The sequence below is a fragment of the Macaca fascicularis genome, chromosome 12 (genome assembly GCF_037993035.2).
Source record: "Macaca fascicularis isolate 582-1 chromosome 12, T2T-MFA8v1.1".
Classification (NCBI taxonomy): domain Eukaryota; kingdom Metazoa; phylum Chordata; class Mammalia; order Primates; family Cercopithecidae; genus Macaca; species Macaca fascicularis.
In genome coordinates this window covers 137,487,665-137,504,990 of record NC_088386.1, presented here as the reverse complement: position 1 = coordinate 137,504,990, position 17,326 = coordinate 137,487,665, and the positions used below count along the sequence as shown (strand labels likewise).

Sequence of the window (17,326 nt, the reverse complement as noted above, 5' to 3'; positions counted from 1 at the left end):
TCTCCTGCCTCAGCCTCCAAGTAGCTGGACTACAGGTGCCCACCACCACACCCAGCTACTTTTTGTATTTTTAGTAGAGATGGGGTTTCACCATGTTGGCCAGGCTGGTCTCAAAATCCTGACCTCAGGTGATCCACCCGCCTCGGCCTCCCAAAGTGCTGGGATTCTAGATATGAGTCATTGTGCCCGGCCAGGAACTGAAGTGGTTTTTATTTTTATTTTATTTCTGTATTTATTTATTTTAGAGACAGAGTCTTGCTCTATCACCCTGGCTAAAGTGCATTGGTACCATCACAGCTCACTGCAGCCTCTAGCTCCTGGGCTCAAGCAGTCCTCTTGCCTCAGCCTCCCGAGCAGCTGGGACTGCAGGCATGAGCCACCACACCCAGCTTGAAGTGGTTTTCAGAACTCTTTTTGTGAATGTGAGAAAGAATTTACCTTTTTTTTTTTTTTCTTCCCCAGATTGGCTTGGCTGTGGGTCCAAGGTGTCATCTCTTATCTCTCTGAGGATTGTCATGTTGAGGGACTTTTTTTGGTAGGTGGCGTTTTCACTGCTCCTTGCTGCACCTCAGTTTCCCCCAGGTGCTCCTCTGTGTGCTTTGGTCCTTCCTTTTTGTGGGGGAAGGCCTGCCCTTCTGTAGAAGGAGCACGCCTAGCAACTCCTTGTTGGGTGTCCAGGTGGAGCCTGGGGACTGGCCTGCTTCTTTCTTGGGGACCCCAAAAGGAGGTCTTTTTCCCAGGTAGTTCAGCATCCCCCAGGACAGCCCATGAGGTCTCCTGCTTGGGGTTGGGGGTCCCTGTCTAGCTAATGGCAGCCTGAGCCAAGTGCAGGAAGGGTTCCAGGGGCTAAAGTCAGGAGGCAGCCCCTCCTCTACCTTCTCCCCAAGTCTTAGCCATCCCGTGTCCCTTGGCTGTAACCCCTTAGATCCAGTTTCTCCAGAGAAGACCTTGTTTTGTCAGCTTTGGAAGGGCCATCGGGCCTGGCCTTGGGAGGTGGGGAAGGGGTGGGGAGTCCCCCACAGCAACCTGTGCTCCCAGCCCCAGCCCCGCTGTTCATCCATGCCGTGGTCACAGTGCTTGTCATCTGCGCCTGTGGGAGGAGGACGGTGTCCTCCGGTGGGCCTGGGACTGGGCCTCCTGATGTACCTCAGCCAGTGGGGCATGAGCAGGTGATGACCATCCCCTCCCAGCAGACGTTTGAGGAGCTGTGCCCCTTTCTGACACAGGACAGCTCTGTCTCAGGGAGGGCTGCTGGCTCCTGGGGTAAAGTGGGAGGAGGATGGAGTGTGAGACAGCAGCAGAGCATCCGGGATAGGCGTGTGCCTATGTGAGGAAGCAGCCTGGGCTGCCGGAGCCACTGGGATTCCAGGGCTGTTTGTTGCCACAGCAGAGCTCCCCTGAGGCTGACAGCTACACCTGCTAAGTCAGTCACCCTCCTCGGCTTTGGGTTAAAATGTGGGGGACATCAAAACCTCTTATCTTGCCAAGTGCAGCGGCTCACGCCTGTGATCCCAATACTTTGGGAGGCCGAGGTGGGTGGACCACTTGAGGTCAGGAGTTCAAGGCCAGCTTGGGCAATGTGGTGAAATCCCATCTCTACTAAAAATACAAAAATTAGCCGGGCGTGGTGGCACACGCCTGTAATCCCAGCTACTCAGGAGGCTGAGGCAGGAGAATCTCGTGAACCCGGGAAGCAAAGGCTCGCTCTGCCTGGGTGACAGAGAGAGACTCAGTCCCCCACCAAAAAAAAACAAACAAAACCTCTCTTCTACTGTTGTCTCCTCCCCAGCTTTTTTTTTTTTTTCTTGTGGACTTTTCCCCTTTAGGGGGAGGATTTTACAATTCCTTTCCTATTATCGTAGAAGGATTTGGGAGGGAGAGAGGGCTAAGGAGACACAGATAACAGGGGTGGTGGCTGCCCTGCGCTCTTAGGTTTAATCAGTGCCTGTGGACTCCGGTGCACACTTCGCTGGCCTCTGCCTGCTGTGCGGCTTCATTCCAGGGCCTTTTGTTTTCTCGTGGACAGTGTCGTCCCATCATTCCTTCCCTTAAGCGGGCTTGTGGGGGCAAACTCCCTGAGTCAGGGTGGGAGTCCAGGCAAGTGCCTGGAATTCCTCTCATGCTTGAAAGATGATGACTGCGGACAGATTTGAAGCCGTCACCCCTTGGTCTTTATACTCCAGTTGTACATGTCAATCTGATTTGTGTTCCTTTTTTGCCTCATAGCCTTCCTCTCCTCCTCCTCCTCCCTTCCCTCCCTCCCTGCCTCCTGCATTAGTTTCCTGACACGAACCTGGTAACTTAGCACAGCAGACACTTATTCTCTCACTGTTCTTGAGGCTGGAAGTCCAGAAGTCGGGGTGGGGGCGGGATGTGCTCTTCTGAGGCCTCCAGGGCAGGGCCAGCCACATGCCCATCTCCTCGCTCGGGCACCTGCCAGCGGTCCCCGGCAGTCCTTGGCTCGCTGCTGCATGGCTCCAACATCCACCTCTCCCACCACGTGGCCTCCTCCCGGTGTCTGTGTGTCCAGATCTCCTGCTCTGTCTAAGGACACCAGTCACTGGCCATGGGACACATCCTAATCCAGGGAGACCTATTGTCAACCTGATCACATCTGCAAAGACTATTTCCAAGTCAAGCCACACTCCCAGCTGCTGGGGGCAGGGCTTGAACATACTTTTTGTGGGGACACAATTCCCCTCTCAGGTTTTAAGATTTGTCTTTGGCCGGGCGCGGTGGCTCACGCCTGTAATCCCAGCACTTTGGGAGGCCGAGACGGGCGGATCACGAGGTCAGGAGATTGAGACCATCCTGGCTAACACGGAGAAACCCCGTCTCTACTAAAAAAATACAAAAAACTAGCCGGGCGAGGTGGTGGGCGCCTGTAGTCCCAGCTACTCGGGAGGCTGAGGCAGGAGAATGGCGGGAACCCCGGAAGGCGGAGCTTGCAGTGAGTGGAGATCGCGCCACTGCACTCCAGTCTGGGCGACAGAGCGAGACTCCGTCTCAAAAAAAAAAAATAATAATAATAATAATAAGATTTGTCTTTATCATTACAGTTTTAAAGACTAACTATCATGTGTCAGGTCAATATTTTGTTTTCCCCTTTTAACCTGAAAACTTACATTTCTCTTCAGTTTGGGGAAAATTTTCCTGTGTGTGTATGTCTGTGTGTCTGTATCTGTGTGTGTTTATGTGTAGGTGGGTAGTGTCTATGTGATGTGTGTGTTCATCTGTGTGTATGTGTGGTATGTATCTGTGTGTATGCTTGTGTATCTGTCTTTCTGTGTGATGCATGTGTGTGTGTTCATCTCTGTGTATGTGTGGTGTGTATGTGGGGGGTGTGTCTATGTGGTTTGTATGTGTGTGTATGGGTGGTGGGTGAGTGCATCTATGCATCTGTGTGGTGTGTGCATCTGTGTGTGTGGTGTGTGTGTGCATCTGTGGGTCTGTGGTGTGTACGTGGGGTGTGTATGTATAGTGTGGGTCTGGTGTGTGCATCTGTGTGTGTGTGGTATGTATGTGTCTGTGTGATTGTGTGTGTGGTGTGCATGTCTGTGTGGTGTGTGTGTGTCTGTGTGGTGTGTGTGAGTGTGCATCTGTGTGCGCCTGTGTGTCTGTTTGTGGGTGGGGCCTCCTCTCTGCCCTCCTCCCTCTCCGCCCTTCTGGAATGCCTGCCGGATGGCTACAACAACTTGTGGATCTCGCCACCAGTTTCTCAGCTTTTCCTTGACAATTTATTTCTAGGTCCACAATCTGCAGAGTCTCCTTCCTGGGCTCAGTCTTCATCCTGTCAATGTTTTCATCTTCATCCATTTTGCTACTCAGTCCCTTCACTGTGGCGTTTTATTTGAATTCATGTTTGTACTGTTCCTTTTCTTTCTCCAGCGAATCCCTCTCTGCACACACCAGCATTCCCCTGGCTCTCTCTGAGATGTCTACACACACCAGCATTCCCTGGCTGTCTCCGAGATGTCTACACACATTCCAGAATCTCCTAATTGCTTTCTCAGTTATGTTTCCCAGGGGCGGGAGTGGGGTGACTCCTTCCCTCGATTGCGCTGGCGTTTCCTTTCTGCCTTGGCCGTCTTCCATGCTTGATGTGGTAGCTGAATAATGGCCTCCAAAGATGTCCTGGTCCTGATCTCCGGCACCTGTGAATATGGGACCTTAAGTGGCAAAAAGGGACAGTGATGATATGAGTAAGCTGAGACTCTTGAGATGGGAGATTATCTCGGATTATCTAGGTGGCCCTAATATCATCACAGACTCCTTATAATATGGAAGCAAGTGCTTAACGATGGGAATGCGTTAAAAAAAGAAAATCACACCTGTAATCCCAGCACTTTGGGAGGCCGAGGCGGGTGGATCACGAGGTCGGGAGATCGAGACCATCCTGGCGAACACGGTGAAACCCCGTCTCTACTAAAAAATACAAAAAATTAGCTGGGCGTGGTGGCAGGCGCCTGTAGTCCCAGCTACTCGGGAGGCTGAGGCAGGATAGTGGTGTGAACCCGGGAACCAGAGCTTGCAGTGAGCTGAGATCGCGCCACTCACTCCAGCCTGGGTGACAGAGGGAGGCTCCGTCTCAAAAAAAAAAAAAAAAAAAAAAAGAAGGAAGCAAGAGGGTCAGAGAGAGGCTCTGCTGCTGGCTTTGTAGGTGGAGAGGGGGCCGTGAGCTGAGGGAGGCAGGTGGCTTCTGGAAGCTGAAAAAGACAAGGAAACAGATTCTCTCCTATGGCCTCCAGAGGAACCAGCACTGCCGACTCCTTGATTCTAGCCCACTGAGGCCCATTTTGGATTTCTGTACTCCAGAACTGTGAGGGAGTAAATTGTGCGGCTGAAGCCACCACATTTGTGGCGATCTGTTTCAGCCGCAGTGGGAAGCTCGTGTGCTTGGCAGTTCTGATTGTGAACTCATCTTTATGTTGGAGATTCCTTTACACATAAATCCCCTTATCCACAGGGGACAAATTCCATGACCCCCAGTGGATGCCTGAAACTGCAGAGAGTACTGAATCTTATATATACTGTGTTTTTTCCTATATGTATATATCTATGATACAGTCTAATTTACAAATGAGGCACAGTAAGAGATTAACAACAATAACTAATAGTAAAATAGGACAATGATGACAATATAATGTAATAAAAGTTTTGTGAATATGATCTCTCTCCTCTCTCAAAACATCTTACTGTAAAATTAGCTGGCCATGGTGCTGTGTGCCTGTAGTCCCAGCTACTCAGGAGTCTGAGAAGGGAGGATCGCTTAAGCTTAGGGAGGTGGAGGCTGCAGTGAGCCAAGACTGCACCATTGCATACCAGCCTGGGCAACAGAGTGAGACCCTGTTTCTAGAACCAAACAAAAAACAAACTTACTGAACTTATTTTACTGATATTTTCGAACCATGGTCGACTGTGGGTAACCGAAACTATGAAAAAGCGAAACCACGGATAAGGGGCATTGCTGTACTCCCGGCTTCGTCAGTGACTCAGCCTTCTTGGTGGGTGGAGGGAAGGGCTGCTGGGGGACACAGTGGAAGCTGGTCTTCTGGGTCCCCAAGAGGCAACCTGTTCATGAAAATAATACGTTCATTTTATAAAAGTTGGAAAACACAGAAAAATATAAAGAATTAGCATAAGACTCGCCGGGCGCGGTGGCTCAAGCCTGTAATCCCAGCACTTTGGGAGGCCGAGGCGGGCGGATCACAAGGTCAGGAGATCGAGACCACAGTGAAACCCCGTCTCTACTAAAAAAATACAAAAAATTAGCCGGGCGCGGTGGCGGGCGCCTGTAGTCCCAGCTACTCAGGAGGCTGAGGCAGGAGAATGGCGGGAACCCGGGAGGCGGAGCTTGCAGTGAGCCGAGATCGCGCCACTGCACCCCAGCCTGGGCAACAGCGTGAGACTCCGTCTCAAAAAAAAAAAAAAAAAAGAATTAGCATAAGACTCATAATCTGGTTCACAGGCAACCATTATAAATATTTGACTTTTTTTTTTTTTTTTTTTTTTTTAAAGACAGTTTCACTCTTGTTGCCCAAGCTGGAGTGCAATGATGCAATCTCAGTTCACTGCAACCTCCGCTTCCCAGGTTCAAGCGATTCTCCCGCCTCGGCCTCCCGAGTAGCTGGGATTACAGTCACCCGCCACCACGCCTGGCTAACTTTTTGTATTTTTAGTAGAGACAGGGTTTCACCATGTTGGCCAAGCTGGTCTCGAACTCCTGACCTCAGGTGATCCACCCGCCTCGGCCTCCCAAAGTGCTGGGATTGCAGGCATGAGCCACCACGCCTGGCCAAATATTTGAAATGTTTTTATACAACTACAGGAGAGGGGAGAGAGAGGGAAGAGGGGAAGGGGGAAGTTAGGACCTAGTAGGAGCACTTCTTCTATTTTCCCCTCTTGCATTGTAGCTTGTGAGCGCCTTGCTAAGCCATTACCATGTTTTATGCACAATGGTTTGATGGCTGCGCCATACTCCATGGGAAGGATGTCTTCTATAAATTGTTCATGTCATTGCGTATTTAAGTTGAGATGTAGCCCAGTGACGTGTGAGCTACATCGTTGTGCATATCTGACATTTTCTCAGCACTAACACTCAGAAGTGGAGCCGCTGGTCAGTGGGAAGGGGAGTTTTTAAAGCTCTGCATTTGGAACAAGTGACGAAGGAGAGTGCCATCCCGCGGAAGCCGCTGCCAGGGTCTACGTGCCAGAGGGCCAAGGAGTCTAGGCTCTGAAGGTAAAGCCAGTGTTTGGTCTGGGGTCTGATGTGGTCCAGTCAGTGACCAGGGTTGGTGTTGGCTGCCTCCAGGAGGCTGGGTGAGAGCCAGAGGCTGGGTAGCCAGTTAGGAGGCACCCGAAGGCACCTGGGCATCACCAAAACGGGTTTGAATGTTCCCAAAACTTAAATTCAACTTCAGGGCTGGGCGTGGTGGCTCATGCCTGTAACCCCGGCACTTTCAGAGGCCAAGGTCAGGAGTTTGAGACCAGCCTGGCCAACAGGATGAAACCCTGTCTCTACTAAAAATACCAGAAAAATAAGCGAGGCATGGTGGTGCATGCCTGTAGTCCCAGCTACTCAGGAGGCTGAGGCAGGAGGATTGCTTGACCCGGAAAGCAGAGGTTGCAGTGAGCTGAGGACACACCACTGAGGCACTCCAGCCTGGGTGACAAAGCAAGACTCTCTAAAAATAGAAAAAAGCTTCATCAGGTGAAGAGCTGCCTCTGGTGAGGACAGAAGTGACTGAATCCCTGGGGTGCTGCCCCGCGCTGCAACCTCTTGGGATATGTAGGCCAGGATGCTTGGCCCCAGTCCAGGCGGGCACGGAGTGAGTCCCGGCTCGGGAGGGTTTTGTGAAGGACACTGAGGGACGTTGCTGCCATCCACCTGGAAATGCTGAGTGCCCCAGAGTGGCAGACACAGCGTCCAGTCCTGGCACTGAGGAGCCTGACTCCCGCCCGTCCCAGCAGCCGTCTCCATAGTCCGGCAAGGCCGGGAGGCCCAGGCTGCCACACCGCACGCCCCTTTCCTGTGTGCTTCACCCATCTCTCCCCTGAATAGGATGCCCACTCTGTGCCTGGCTGGCCGGTCGCCGAGACAGTGGTGGGCACACTGGATCGAGCTGGGCGTCCCCTGGGAGGGGCAGACCCTTGTCCGTGGGTTACACAGCTCCGGGGGTTGGGTGGGGTTGGGGCGGACGTCCCGTGCAAGGCAGGACAGGCCAGGGCGCGCTGGCTGGAGCTGGGGCCTGAGGCTACCGGGCGCTGAGGACGGGCGGCAGGTGTTTGCGCACACACCGGGGTTAGCCCTGGCCCCACTGCCAAACCCTCCGCAGCGGGCCCGCTTACTCCTTGGCCGAGCCTGCTTTGCAGAGAGGGAAACGGAGGCTCCGGCCCGTGGCGCCCCAGCTGGTCAGTGCGTCTCAGCCTGCGTTCCGGGCTTCCCTGGTGCCGCCTCCCCGCTGTCCGTGCCTGGCGCCCTGGCAGCGGAGGCCAGAGTCCCGACCCGAGGAATATTGGGGCCGATGAAGCAGGAGGACAGGGGTGCCCGCAGGTCAGGGGGCGCCGGAATCGCGGGGCGGGGGTCCCTCCGGCCGCGCCCCTTCCCTTCTGCGGCACATCCTGAAACTTCTACCCGTGGAGAGAGTGGGGCGGGAGAGTGAGATGCTGGACCAGGCGAGGGGCAGGGATCTGCTGCTGGGGGGTGGAGGGCAGCGCAGACCGTGCGCCGGCCCCAATTTCCCAACTGTCCACACCTCCTTGTGGCTGGAAACCCCCGGGGCCCCCACCTGCCCCAGGCACCGGTCTCCAGCAAGGGCACGGCTGCCCCGCGGGCTCTAGAAGCCGGGACCCGCCCCTCCCGTGGCCCCGCCCCTGACAACCACGCCCCCACACGTGGCCCCGCCCCGCGTGAGCACGTCCCCCACGGTCTTCGCCTCGGAGGCAGCCCAGCCCCGCCCCTCTCTTCGGTCCTCTCTTGACCATGGCCCTTCTCTGTGACAGGCCCCGCCCCCAACAACCACGCCCCCACACGTGGCCCCGCCCCGCGTGAGCACGTCCCCTCATGGTCTTCGTCTGGGAGGTAGCCCCGCCCCTCTCTTCGGTCCTCTCTTGACCACGGCCCTTCTCTCCCCGTCCCTGGCGACAGGCCCCGCCCCCCGCCGCGGCCCCGCCCCGCACGACCACACCCACCGAGGCCCCGCCCCTCGCCTGGCCCTGCCCTTCATGGCCGCGCCCCGCCCTGGCCGCGGTACGGGTCGTCCTCCGTGGGCGCTGGGCTGCAGCTTTCCTTTGCGTAGGGGGCGAGCGGTGGACTTGCCCGTTGGGTGCAGGCGGGGCGGGCGCGGTGTGGGGCGGGGCTCATCGGGGGCGGCCGGGCCCCACCTGCAGCCGAGCGACGGACGGCGGGCCCGGTCCCCCGGTCCTCCCACGGGAACACCTGTCCTTTCCCTTCGCCGGCGTTCTTTTTCTTCAGCTGTTTCCCGCTTCCTGAGATCTGGGGGCCTTCTTTTTGCACAAATATGTTGTTTTGAAACACTGGGCATTGTTCTGAGATTGCAGTCGCGGCCCGCAGCCAAACGCAACGCGCATTTCAATGGAGCGCTCCGGCACCCTGGGGAATCAGGGGAGCGGATGAGAGGTTTAAAAATCCACGGTCACTGTGCAGAGATAAGGAAATGTGATTCGTGTGTGGCTCTGAAACATGACTTTTCTTTTCTTTTTTTTTTTTTTTTTGAGACGGAGTCTCGCTCTGTCGCCCAGGCTGGAGTGCAGTGGCCAGATCTCAGCTCACTGCAAGCTCCGCCCCCCGGGTTCCCGCCATTCTCCTGCCTCAGCCTCCCGAGTAGCTGGGACCACAGGCGCCGCCACCTCGCCCGGCTAATTTTTTGTGTTTTTAGTAGAGACGGGGTTTCGCCGTGTTAGCCAGGATGGTCTCGATCTCCTGACCTTGTGATCCGCCCGTCTCGGCCTCCCAAAGTGCTGGGATTACAGGCTTGAGCCACCGCGCCCGGCCGAAACATGACTTTTCACTGAACGTCGCGCCCTGAGCATGTGCCCAGGCGATCCTTCACGTTCCTCAAGGTCTGGTAATGCCCCCACACCTGGAACCCGGGGCCGCCCTCCAGAGTGACCTCATCCTTAGCGCTGCCTCGGACTCAGACACCCAAAGCTGCAGAGGTAGGACCCCGCATCACAAGCGGAAGGCGGGGCCTGCCTGGGGTGTGGACTCCCAGCTGGAGGAACATTGCCCTTTGGCTCCGAAGAGAAAGCCAGTTTCTCCTCCCGCATTTCCAGTTCCAGAGGAGCCCCCAGGGTGTCCCTGTTCACAAGCTGAAGGAGAATCCCACTCAGCACTGGACAGAGGAGAAACAGGCCCAGCAAGGGGAGTGCTTGCCTGCACAGAGGAGTCCACGGGGAGGTGGATGAAAGTCTGGGGGTGGGGAAGACCCCCAGGGGTCCAGACTGAGCCCACACACCAGGATGATCGGAGGACCCAGTGCCACCTCTGCCCCAGGAGCTTACCTGACAACCCAGGGGGCGGTGAGACCTCCTTGCTGGGGGATCCTCCTTGATGATGCAGAGCTGCCAGAGCATGGCAGGGACACCCCCAGGGGCTCTGACACCTGCTATCAGAGTCACTTTCCCCAAAAGGACCTCCTGTAGCCCGCAACGTTGTCCTCAGCTCCCCCACTTCTCTTGATCCACCAGGCTTCATGGCCAAGATGGGTGGGCCCACTGTGTGACTGGGGGTCTCCTGGGGGAGAGTCAGCAGTCTGCCCCACCCCTCTTTCAGGGTCCATGGAACCTGGGGATTCCCTTCTGGAACCCACTCCCAGGGAGAAACCAAAGTACCTGGCCAGGAAGGTGAAGCCCAAAGAGAGCCTGAGCCGCTCACCACCCACCTCCCACCCCCAGTGTTCTCCATGAGGGAGCCCCCCGGGAAGGGGGTGCTTCTCTGACCCTCCCAAAGTGGGAAGAGCCCACCGGGTGGCACAGAGGCCTCCAGCCTAGGCCCAGAGCAGAGGTTGCTGGCAGAATTCTATTCCCAGCACCCAGGTCATAGCATCACTTTTGCCCCTGGAACCCCAGGGGAGAATCTGAACTCTAGCAGACAAGCCTCTGTCTTTGGCCTAATCATCTACCCACCTGAGTGGCCCTTGCCCTCACACAGCATGGTCTTGCATGGAGAGAGGTGTGGGCTACATCCCAGCCTTCTTGTTAAGTGTGAAGTCCAGGTCCTCCTCCCCCAGCACCTTTTTTTCTCACTCAGCACATTCAGGGCCTGGCTATGGCCACTTCCTTTCTGTTCCAGGTATGGGGGACATCACACGGCCTTTAGAAACATGAAGAAACACCTGGGAACACATCCAGGGCATGACGTTCGGTGAAAACTCATGTTTCGGAGCCACGTATGAATTTTGTACAAATATGAATCCTCTCACAACCATGGATTTTTATCTTTTTTTTTTTTTTTTTCCTTTTTGTGGAGAACGGGGTCTCGCTATATTACCCAGGCAGGTCTCGAACTCCTGGGCTCAAGCTATCCTCCCGCCTCTGCCTCCCTGAGAGCTGGGATTACAGGCGTGAGCCACCGCGCCCGGCCAACCATGGATTTTTAAATCTCTCACCCACTCTCCCAATTCCTCAGAGTGCTTGAGCGCTCAGTCGAAATGCATGTTACGTTTGGCTGCGGGCTGTGACTCAAATCTCAGAACAATGCCCAGCCTCTGCCCCTCTCCCCCTGCCCCTCCCTTGAAGTGACCTCTGCCCTGTGTGGTGACCCCCAACCTCAGCTTCTGGGTGGGCCTCTGGCTAAGCTGGAGGTGGCTGCGACTCCACACCTCCGGGTGTTTCTGACAACACTGAAATTGCACCTTCCTTTACATTGAACCTTGCAGCCTAAATCAGCAGCGCCTTTCTGACTCCTTTAAATTTGGTGGAAAGGTTTTCTCTCCCCATGGGACATCTTTCTTGCCTCTGGCTTGGCCACCACTCCTTCTAGGAGGCTCATCCAGGACCTCCTGGCTTTCACCTCTCTCCTTGCCGGCCCAGTGTCTGCACATCGGCTTTGCTTTTCCTTTGCCTCTGGGCCTGACGTGTGTTTCTGGAATGTTCCTTCAGTGAGTCTCATATCACCTTACTGATTCTGCATCTGCTAACAACTTCCACACTTAAGCATACCGCCCTCCCTACTCCCCAGGCAGTTGACCCCCATCCTTCCAGGGGTGTCCCCCATCAGATCCACAGCCAGGACTCCCCGTTAGGGACACAGATGTAATTGCGGTGAATTCGTATAATTTTATGTTGCCTCAGCACTCAATTTTAAATACTTTTATTTATTTATTTTTTTTTGGAGACAGAGTCTTGCTCTGTCATCCAGGCTGGAGAGCATGGTGCCATCTTGGCTCACTGCAACCTCCACCTCCCAGGTTCAAGCAATTCTCCTGCCGCAACCTCCCAAGTAGCTGAGACTACAGGCGTGCGCCACCATGCCCAGGTAATTTTTGTATGTTTAGTAGAAACGGGGTTTAACCCTATTAACCAGGCTGGTCTTGAACTCATGACCTCAGGTGATCCACCTGCCTCGGCCTCCCAAAGTGATGGGATTACAGGCGTGAGCTACCGTGCCTGGCCTATTTAACTTTATTTTTTTTTTTTTATTTTTTATTTTTTTGAGACGGAGTCTAGCTCTGTTGCCCAGGCTGGAGTGCAGTGGCCGGATCTCAGCTCACTGCAAGCCCCGCCTCCCGGGTTCACGCCATTCTCCTGCCTCAGCCTCCCGAGTAGCTGGGAGTACAGGCGCCCGCCACCTCGCCCGGCTAATTTTTTTGTATTTTAGTAGAGACGGGGTTTCACCGTGTTAGCCAGGATGGTCTCGATCTCCTGAACTCGTGATCCGCCCGTCTCGGCCTCCCAAAGTGCTGAGGTTACAGGCTTGAGCCACCGCGCCCAGCCAACTTTATTTTTTAATTGATACAATAATTGTACATATTTATGGGATACATAATGATGTTTCCATACGTGTGTAGTGATCAGATCAGGGTAATTAGCTTATCTCAAACATTTATCATTTTTTCATGTTGGAAACATTCAGTATCTCCTCCTAGCTATTTGAAACTATAGGAGATATTAGTGTAATTATAAAGCATCCATTTTGAATACAGATGCTCCTGGACTTATGATGAAGCTGCATCCCAATAAACCCATCATTAAGTTGAAAATATCGCAAGTCAAAAATGCAGTGAATACACAGAACCTACCACCCATCGTAGCTTAGCCCGGCCTTCCTTAAACGTGCTCAGAACACTAGCATCAGCTTGCAGCGGGCAGACTCACCTGGGGACACAGTGGCCTGCAGAGTGCGTCGCTCACCCTCCTCCTGGTGCGGCTGACCTGGAGCTTCGGCTGCCTGCCGTGGTGTGGTAGGGCGTGTGGCTAGCCCAGGGAAAGATCAAAAGTCAGCACGGTTTTACTGAATGCATGTTGCTTTAGCATCGTTGTAAAGTTGAAAATTCCTAAATTGAACAACCATTAAGTCGGATACTCTCTGTATGAGTTGAACTGTCTCGTATCTGAAGCAGGACTTAGTCCTGACTGTTCATGGAACTCAGGTGCTCGCTTTAACCTTTTTCCAGTTTAGAAGAAAAAAATCAGCTCCCTGCCAGTGCTCATTTAATTTTACATAAACATACTCTGAGGCTGAAGAAAATCTAATTTTCAGTGTGAAAATAAAATATAAATCTGTTCTTGGAGGCCAGGAGTGGTGGTGCACACCTGTGGTCCCAGCTCCTCGGGGGGCTGAGGTGGGAGGATTGCTTGAGCCTAGCGGGTCAAGGTGGCAGTAAGCCGTGTTCGTGCCACCGCACTCCAGCCTAGGTGACTGAGCAAGACCCTGCCTCGAAAAAAAGAAAAAAAACTGTTCTTGGAGTTATTTCTAAACAGAACTAACATCAGAATCATCTGAATCATTAGAATAATTATTTGGGGCTGGGTGTGGTGGCTCACGTCTGTAATCCCAGCACTTTGAGAGGCCGAGACGGGCAGATCACTTGAGGTCAGGAGTTGAAGACCAGCCGAGACGGGCAGATCACTTGAGGTCAGGAGTTGAAGACCAGCCTGGCCAACATTGTGAAACCTCATCTCTACTAAAAATACAAAAATTGGCCAGGTGTGGTGGTGCATACCTGTAGTCCCAGCTACTTAGGAGGCTGAGGCAGGAGAATTGCTTGAACCTGGGAGGCGGAGGCTGCAGTGAGCCAAGATAGTGCCACTGCACTCCAGCCTGGGTGACAGAGTGAGACTCCCTCTCAAAAAAAAAAAAAAAGAGTAATGTATTTGTGAAAAATTTATCAAATGAATCTTCAGCCAACAACTGTTTGAGAACAATATTAACATCACGTGTAGGAATGCTGTGTTTTCTAGGACTTGACGTTTTCATTTTCAGTGATAGAGGATCACTCTATTTTGTGAATGGAAACACCATTACTAAAACCAGGTAAAACCAGAATGCTACGAATAGTGATGTCTTTTGTTTCCGAAGTCAGTATACCAGAGTAATGTGAAAATAATGAAAGTGAGATAGTGTGCGGCAAAATTATCTCTGGGGAAATGCTGCAGCTGTAAGCGCCGCTGCTGAGCATTCTTGGGGCAAATGGGAAAAGGGTTAAACCTGCCGGCGGGAACTCCCCGAGGGGAGCCTGCCTGGGTAGCATCCTGGGGCCTAGGAAAAGGCTCAGCCACAGCCCCTCCCGTGCTGTCCGGCTCCCACCTGCTGGCTGACATGTGTGTCCCGGAGGGCTTCCTCCTTCCCACTGGCCCTGCGGGGTTTGCTGCCCTCTTCCCTCTGGGATCTGTGAGTAATGAAACTGCTTCTGTAGCTTCATGTGTCTGTGGGGCTGGCTCCTCTGCATCTCACCTGACTGACACACCTGAGCCTAACTTCTTTCCCAGTTAGGGCTCTCCCAGAGAGTGGATAACTTGGTAGGGGATAAACCCAACACAGGTCAGACCAGAGCCACAGGTACCTGCTGGTATAAACAAGCCCCTGGTCACAGGCCAGGCCCCTTGGCATTAAGCTGTCTGCCAGGATAAAGAAGTGTCCCTGAAAGCTGACTGTGCACACCCACCACCACCAGCTCCCCGGAGCTACGTCTTATATCCACTCTCCAGAGACAGCAACCCCAGACCAAATTAGAATAAAACACAACGAGAGTAGAAAAATGTAGTAAAATAATTAGGAAGTGTTGAGTTTCCAGTATTTATTTTCCATGTTTGTGTGTGTTTGTGTGTGTGTTTGAGACAGCGTCTCAGCTGACTCAACTGGACTCCCAGGCTGGAAGGCAGAGGCCCCATCACGGCTCACTGCAATCTCCAACTCCCGGGCTCAAGTGATCCTCTCACCTCAGCCTCCCGAGTAGCGGGGACTACAGGCGTGAACTGCTATGCTCAGATACTTTTTTTTTTTTTTTTTTTTTTTTTTTTTTTTTTTTTTAGAGATGGGGTTTTACTATGTTGTCCAGGCTGGCCTCAAACTCCTGGGCTCAAGTGATTCACTCACGTTGGCCTCCCAAAGTGCTGGGATTACTGCACCCACCCCTTATTGTCTGTGTTTTTAAAATATAACTCATTTGGTTGTAAGTGTTTATAATTAATTTTTTTTTTTTTTGAGACGGAGTCTCGCTCTGTGCCCCAGGCTGGAGTGCAGTAGCGCAATCTCGGCTCACTGCAAGCTCTGCCTCCCGGGTTCATGCCATTCTCCTGCCTCAGCCTCCCGAGTAGCTGGGACTACAGGCGCCCGCCACCACGCCCGGCTAATTTTTTGTTTTTTTAGTAGAGATGGGGTTTCACCATGTTAGCCAGGATGGTCGCGACCTCCTGACCTTCTGATCTGTCCGCCTGGGCCTCCCGAAGTGCTGGGATTACAGGTGTGAGCCACCGTGCCCAGCCTATAATTAATTTTTAATAATGACGGTGTTTTAACAACCAGCTCAGAATTCCTGTAAGTTTAAGGATGGGTTGCTGAATATCTCAGGAAGTGCCCCCCAGTAGCCTCTGGATGTCTGTCCTGGAGTGAGATGAGACTGCCTATAAACCACCGTGGGCCTCCCAGTGCCTGGGGTAATGGTGATTCTCTGAGCCAGTTACCCAGGCACGGGCCTTGGATTTGGGGTCTCCCAGCTGTGGCCACTTCCGCAGAGGAAGAGAGGGGCCCAGAAGTGCTTCTGGTTCCGTCCTGAGGTCAGTGACTCTCCCTGGGTGAAGCGAGGTCAGGACCCTGCCATTTAAAGCCAGTCCAGGCTGATGGGCTTGACCGACCCGAGGTGGCCTGAGAGCACACTCTGGAGGGGGATGTGGACTCAGGATCCAGCCAGGGCAGAGTGAAGTTCACAGCATTACAGGGTGGGTGGGAAGCAGCCCTGGCCCGCACCAACTCACCTGGATCTGGTCCCAGCATCCCTGGGGTCTCAGTCTTTGCACTGAGAGACACCTACTCAGAACCTCTGGGGCTGTACCCATTGGCTCCTGCCACCTTTCCCAGAGCCCTGCCCCTCATTCTACCCTGCAGACCCCACCAGGGAATGTCCACCTGGTCCCTTCTGGCCCTGCCCAGGGAGCAAGTCCCACCGCTGAGCTCACCAAGACTGTGAAGCAATTTCAATTCCAGTTCCTGCTAGGCTCTGACTTAATGCCTTCATTCATTGCTTGAGTTTTCAGTCATCTCTGCAGTGGGGATCGGACCATGTCCCCCTGTGGGGCATTGGTCCCCACTGGCCGAGGCTGGACCCCAGGCCACTGTTGCCTGCTTCTAGACACAGACCACAGCAATCCCAGCACACTGCTTTTAGCTCCTCACCCATTTCTAGACCACAGAGTCCAGCCATGTCTTCTTTCTAGTTGACGTAGTTGGAGCTAGAAGAATGCCCTGTGAATTCACAGTCATTTGGGGCTGAGATTAAAGAATAGAAGGTTACACTGGGTGGGCTGGGGCTCTTGGCCGGGTGCTGGGGAGGGATTCCCATCATCTGCCCTGTTGCTGCTGGCACCTGGATTCCAAGGTGGCACATTCTAAATGAGGTCAGAATGGCTAAAATGCCATGGTATGATGCAGAAAAGGAATGCAAAGACTGAGAGAGACAAGCATATTATAGCAGATAACACTGCACCCTACTCTACCTAGGCCCCCAGAGGGACCCAAAGACCCTCCCTTCCCAAGGGGCTTAGAAATACTCTGGTGGGACCGGGCAGGGTGGCTCACGCCTGTAATCCCAGCACTTTGGGAGGCTGAGGCAGGCGGATCACAAGGTCAGGAGATTGAGACCATCCTGGCTAACACGGTGAAACCTCGTCTCTACTGAAAATACAAAAAATTAGCCAGGCGTGGTGGCCGGCGCCTGTAGTCCCAGCCACTTGGGAGGCTGAGGCAGGAGAATGGCGTGAACCCGGGAGGTGGAGCTTGCAGTGAGCTGAGATCCGGCCACTGCACTCCAGCCTGGGCGACAGAGCGAGACTCTGTCTCAAAAAAAAAAAAAGAGATACTCTGGTGGGAGGACGCCACCCTGGGCCAGCTCTTGAGGACAGAAGGTGCACAGGGGTCTCTGCAGCTGGCATAGAGGCCTTGATGAAGCAGGTGGGGTGAGTAGCCACTCCCTGACTGGCAGCAAGAGGGAGAGGTGGCAGGGGCTGGGGCGGGGCCTGCAGAGATCCCTGGTGCCTTCCGGTGGTTGTGGGGTCCGCTGGACCACACAAAGGGCAGCCACTAAAGTAGCAACTGGTGAGGGCAGTGGGCTGAGAAAACCCAGGTCTGGAGCAGTCCTGGGGAAGTCCT

The 17,326-nt window shown here is 53.9% G+C and overlaps 1 long non-coding RNA gene across 1 annotated transcript in view; it reads left to right on the top strand.

The window, feature by feature from the left end:
* LOC141408255 (uncharacterized) overlaps positions 1–17,326 on the top strand; it is a 44,992-nt gene that overhangs the window by 5,501 nt on the left and 22,165 nt on the right. Inside the window, exon 2 of the long non-coding RNA XR_012421693.1 lies at positions 6,590–6,739. This is a non-coding gene — a long non-coding RNA (uncharacterized lncRNA). The remainder of the gene's footprint in view (positions 1–6,589; positions 6,740–17,326) is intronic.